This window comes from Atta colombica, unplaced genomic scaffold, assembly GCF_001594045.1.
Source record: "Atta colombica isolate Treedump-2 unplaced genomic scaffold, Acol1.0 scaffold126, whole genome shotgun sequence".
NCBI classification, from domain to species: domain Eukaryota; kingdom Metazoa; phylum Arthropoda; class Insecta; order Hymenoptera; family Formicidae; genus Atta; species Atta colombica.
Genome location: NW_017259213.1, coordinates 6,346,419 through 6,352,773, shown reverse-complemented (window position 1 = coordinate 6,352,773; position 6,355 = coordinate 6,346,419).

Below are 6,355 nucleotides of genomic sequence, written 5' to 3'. Positions count from 1 at the left end.
ATTTTTTAAATATACATTTATGTGCGCGTGCCTATATATTTCAAAAATTTTATAGAAGAAATTTAATTATTTAATATTTATATTAATGCAACGTATATGTACTTGCAAGTACATCCTGTAAAATATTTCAATATATGAATTAAAATAAATTTATATTTGTGATACTTATAAATTAATTTTTGTAAACACGAATAATTATAACATTATAAAATTCAAAAAAAAATTTTTATTTGCTTATCTTTTAATAATGTTCGTAAGTGAGGCCACAAATGGGGACATTTCACGTGAGAAATGATCGGTTGCATATTTATGGCGAGGCAAAATAAGTTGTTAGGACATTTCTGCCAATTTCTTACTCTCTATCTCCGAGAAGATTATGACGAAAAGCAATCATGCTCGATTTTCTATACCTACGTGAAAAATGATCGGATGCAATGCAATATTGCATATCAATCTCTTTATGAAATCTTATAGCGAATTTTTCTTGCAAAAGATATAATTACTCAAATTTGAGTATTTTAGTTCTTGGCAAATATTATTGCGTATAAAAAAAAGTTGTAATATATCTTATTATCAGAGTTGGATATTAACTAATTAAAACGTTAAAAGTTAAAAAAAAAGTTAAAAAGTTAACAACTTAACGTAGTTAACTTAACGTAGTTAATTTTAAATGCATTAAATTTTAACTTAACTTAAGTTACTTTTAAACGTTAACTTTTTAACTTTTTTTAAGTTAAATTTTTTTATCTCTTTTAAATATCTTAGAAAAATAATAAAATAAAGGGCGTATTCTGTTCATATTTTAAGACCATCTTAAGTAATTTCTTAAGGTGCTAATACAGCCCTCTGATGCCTTATGGCATCACCGCATAAGCCTTAGTCCAGATCTACAATAGGTTAAGCCTTAAGTCATAAGAAATTGATCAATTACAGTCAAATATTTTTCTCATATTCGATTGTAATTGATCAATTTCTTATGGCTTAAGACTTATTAAAAAGTAATCATCGATCTTGTATCTTCTCTATGTGCTGGCTGTTTTTTTAAAGTTATATAACTTATATAATTATATCATTATGTGTTATATACTTATATCATATGTGAATAAAAAAATTAAAAATTTAATTTACTTAATAATCTATATTGTAGTTATTTAATCTCATTTTAAGAAAAATTAGGACATTTTGATCTAAAAAATAATTTTTTTTTTAACTTAAATTAATTCAATATTGACTTAATTTACGTTAAGTTAATTTTTCATTCCTTCAATTTTTAACTTTTAACTTTATTAATTTTGTAAAGCTGTTAACTTTAACTTTATTCAATTAAAAAAAAACATTAACTTACCCAACCCTGTTTATTATATGTATATATAAAATATATGATTCACGCATAATCAATTGTGTATAATAAAATATACATTTTTTTAATTGTGTATACATATAATATAAAAAATTATTATGAGTAATATTTTTCAAAAAAATCATGATGTCATATGTAATATTTAAAAAAATATATGTAAAATAATATATGTGCGTGTTTTACTACATATTTTTTTAAATATTACATGTTATATCATGATTTTTTTGGAAGATATTACTCATAAAAATATTTACACGTATCGTGCATGCAACTTTATATTTTATTTATCATACTATTACGCGCGACCTTGTCAACGCAAAGATACGGATATAGTGATTCGTAATTACTCTTATCAATCAGGATCATATATCGTGATTTTCAAGATTCCAGAAGCTCGATATGTGCGAGGATTAATATAATTGATGATTTCGCACAAAGTGTCACGGCTTTTCTATATCCGGATAAATGTCGGGATTCGCTCCTCCTTCTATCCTCGGGTCATGACCTTTCTAATATCGCGCAACAACAAATGGCGTATGCGCGCGCACGTTATCGCAGTAGAACGCAGGATATTAATCATGTGATTCAATGTTCTGTGTTGCATCCTTCGAGAGACAAGTCTACCAAATTTCAATTTATTTCTCTCAGATAATAAACGCGCGCGGCGCGCGTGCGTAATCTCTGCTTAAAATTATCTTTTGCTTCCAAATGTAATTATATTATTACATGATTGTTAATTAATTTTAATTATATTAGTATATTTTACATACAGAAATCTTTTGTAACTTATAAATTTATTGAAATAATACGAAAATTTTATTTGACAAAATAATTGAAAATAAATATACACAGATTACTAAAAAAAAGTTTTATGTACTAAAAATTCAATTATTTCAAGATTATTCTTGAATATTCTACGCATAATATGAACATCATTTGTAAATTTATAAATAAGTGATATAACATAGCATCATATTCAAAATGGCATATAAGATGTCTTGAAGAAATGTTTTAAAATAGGCAAGATTTACAATATAAAGTTTTCCTCGTTATCCAATTCTTAATAAATGATTTTTAACTGAAATTTTTGGTATTTTTCAGACGGCTTTATAAATTATTTAATATAAGAAATATTACACACAAACACAAACAACACACACACACACACACACACACACACACACACACACACACACACACACACACACACACACAGACAAAAGTTTCTCGACAAAATAACCATATGTGATGATATTTAGAAATAATGAGTCAGTCATTGTCAGAGTTAGAAACGATAAGTGATCGGTAAATTAAAAACAATAAATAAATCAAAATTGATAATTAAATTCTTATTAACATTTCGTATTCGCAATATATTATTTTCTTTTGTGACTTTAATTCGATCAATAAATAGTGCATGTAAAGAAATCAAAGATTAAAAATCAAGATTAAAAAAGTCAATCAAGAAATAAGTCAAATCTCGATTTTTTTCATTCTTTTCAAATCTTAAGTTTGAACGAATCTGAAGAATTTATTTTGTTACTCGAGAAATATAACAAAATATGTAAGTGATTTATATGTACAATACAGAAATTCGATATATTTTTTTTGTTATCATGTTCCTTTTTTTGTTATCATTTTGTTCCTTTTCATTGAATCCTATGAAATACATGAAGCAAGTCTGTTTGGACTGACTTTTATATGGACTTAGATAAGAACGAGTACAAGTATTTTCTCGAAGAAGCGAAGAACAGGGAGAGACAAAGTTCCTTATCGTATGACGGACGAGTTGCCTTCTTCTTAGTCTGAAATATCAGTAAAAATTAGAGAAGGTTTCATTGGTAATAGGTGACAATGCGCTAAACAATGCATTTGGCGCTATCTTTAGATTTATAGGACTTCAAGATAAAGTGCATTCGTTACATTCTTGAGTTGCATTAAATCTCTGAAAGCGCGTTTGTGTGTGTGTGTGTGTGTGTGTGTGTGTGTGTGTGTGTGTGTGTGTGTTGTGTTTGTGTGTAATATTTCTTATATTAAATAATTTCTAAAGCCGTATGAAAAATACTAAAAATTTCAGTTAAAAATCATTTATTAAGAATTGGATAACGAGGAAAACTTTATATTGTAAATCTTGCCTATTTTAAAACATTTCTTCAAGACATCTTATATGCCATTTTGAATATGATGCTATGTTATATCACTTATTTATAAATTTACAAATGGTGTTCATATTATGCGATTGATTTATTGTTATTTTTCGATTCTTTGTATGAAGAGTGGTTATCAATTAACGGTTTCTCTGAAATTTAGGATTTTAAATCATAAATCGAACCACACCTTATATATTACAAAATCAACGTTTGGAATTCTGCATCGAGATGTATTTCTGTATAATGTAATGAGTTGCTGTACGAAGTAGTACATCAACTCCATTATCTTATTTTATAATTTCAGTTATAGTTTTTATAGTTAAATTCCAACATTATTCAAGTACTAACGATGGCAACGGTTGGTATGTATATGTATACAATATTGTACCCAGTAAACTAGATTAAAGGAAATCAACGATCCGGTGAGCGAATAAACTACATAGATAATGTAATGTAAGAAAAAAAAGAGGAAAGACAGTGGACAGAAAGAGAGGAAGAGGGGGAGGGGAGAGAAAGAAAGAGAGAGAGAGAGAGAGAGAGAGAGAGAAAGAGAGAGAATTCGAGATGATGAATTAGTTGGAAGGAAAGAGGATCGAAGGAAAGAAAATCGAGCGGAACACTTGATCACGATAACGGATTATAAAAGTGACTATAGGCCCGCGGATATATATCTATACATTCTACACACAAACCGTGAGTCCGGATCCTGCAGATCACCCCCGCTCCACCTTTCTCGCCCTACCTTTCTAACATCCCGATGTTTCTCCGCGTGGCAGCCTGCATCCCTTAAGTCGGAGTGTCTCCTTGCCCGCCCTTCTAGGTATTTCTCCTCCTCCCCCTCACTCCCCATTATTCATCTCTCGTTCTCTATCTTCGTCGCCCTTTTTCTTCTCGTAGTATTCCCTCTTTCTTCCTCCATGCATTTTTTTCTTTTTCTTCTTCCTCTTACTCTTACTCTTTCTCCCTTTCTTTCTCCGTTTTCTTTCTCTGGTCTATTCGACATCCCTCTTGTTCTTGTTACATCTTTCTCATTCCCATCAACGCGAAGCAACGTCCTCGTCGCACGAGGCTCCAGTGTGCAGCGGCCATCTTGCATACCTGAGCCTCCGCATTGCTCGTTCCTCGAGGGCAAAAGGGAGAATATCTCAGCGAGACCTGAGACGGCGACGGGATGCGCGAGGCGAGTCGAAGGTGGAAGGATCGCGCGTGGAAGATGGCGAGGAGGGAAAGCTGGAGAGGTGAGTCGAGTAAGAGGGTGGGGGAGGAGAACGGGCTTCAGTTGAAGCAGCGGGCCCCAGGAAAGACCAAGTGGAAGGGAAAGAGAATGACAGGCTTCTATGTGATAGACGAAGAAGCCTATATTCTGATATAGGCAGTGGTATGGCAAAATGAAAGGGGGGGGGAGGAGGAGGAGGGAAGATGGGAGATGGAAAAGAGAACCGAGGTAAGAGCGAAGAAAATGAGCATTCGGAGAAAGAAAGAGTGACGAGGATGGGAAATCAAACGTTTCTTGACACGAAAGACAGGGAGGGAAAGAGAAATAGAAAAAGAGAAAGCGAGTTGTTAGAAAGAGTGAGTGGGACCATCGTGGAGCGAGAAAATGTGGTAGAACCACGGTGTGTTTCTCAGAGCGGACAGAGAAGGTGATATCGATAGGCCATGCCGGGGTGATCGGGGCAAAAGCATAGATAGAAAGAGAGAGAAAGAGGGAGAACGGAGATATAGGGAATGGAAGAAGGATAATGAACTGGGAGAGAGGGGGAGAGAGAAGGCCCGATGAATCGGAGAGGGACGGCGTCAGCCAGCCCGAAGAATGCCTCTCCTGGCAGCGGTGAAGTTCTGGGACCGGCTCGATTCAGTCGAGTCAGGTCAGCCCTCGGGAAGGCGACATTCTTCTTCACGGTGCTCACGTTCCGCGTTCTTTCGGGGCATTACGTCGCGTTCATCGCGGCCCCGCGTGTTTCGTTACGTTATTTCGCCTTTATTTTCTACCTTCTTACTCCTTTTTCCATCGGCCTTAGTGCCGCCTGCCTTCGCAGTTGCGCACGGTTCATCTTCATCCCCCGATAACCAAGCCTACCCCGAGGCGCGCGCGCGCGCGCGCGCACGCGAACCCGTTGTGTTGCTCGTGAGATTGCTTTACGATCGGCGAACCCGAGTGAGCGCTGCATCGCGATCGCGTGAACTTCCTGACAATTTCCGCGAAAGATAGCGCGAGTTCGACGGCGAATTGCACTCATAAGTGAATCGCGAATTCGAGTCTGTTGGATTCGGTTAGATCGATATTTTCGTGAGAACATCGTAAATCATATTCTTTTTATTTGTGCTCCGAATATTGGATCTTGGTGTGTCCTCTGTGTAGTGTTAATGCGAGATTCTATCGGGCTCAATTTAAACGTTAGTGATAAATTCATGGATTCTGAAAGATTCGAGTGTTTAACGTAACAGCGAGATATAGAGATCGCCAAGAAAAATCGTTGTCCATCATTTATTGTCAATCATCTCTTTTTAAGAGGAATTACATTACTTGAAAAATGCAATATGACAGAGCGAAGCACGTGACATAGATGTGTGTGCCTGGAGCACAAGAGCTGAAAAAGGGCAGCAATTTCTTCGGAGGAGAATCCGTTTTTGGAAAAAAAGATATACATTAGATTTTATATTATGATTGCGAATTGCTAATCAGAGAATCGAAACGTTCCACTCTCGCGTTCGCGAAGCATTCGCGAACATCCACAGACGCGTTTCGCGAGGCGCGGCTCTCGGCGGGTCACTGCCCCCTCTGCCGGGTGAAGTCTCCTCTCGTATACACTTGACTTTTAGCGGCGAAGGAAAGGAGAAGTAA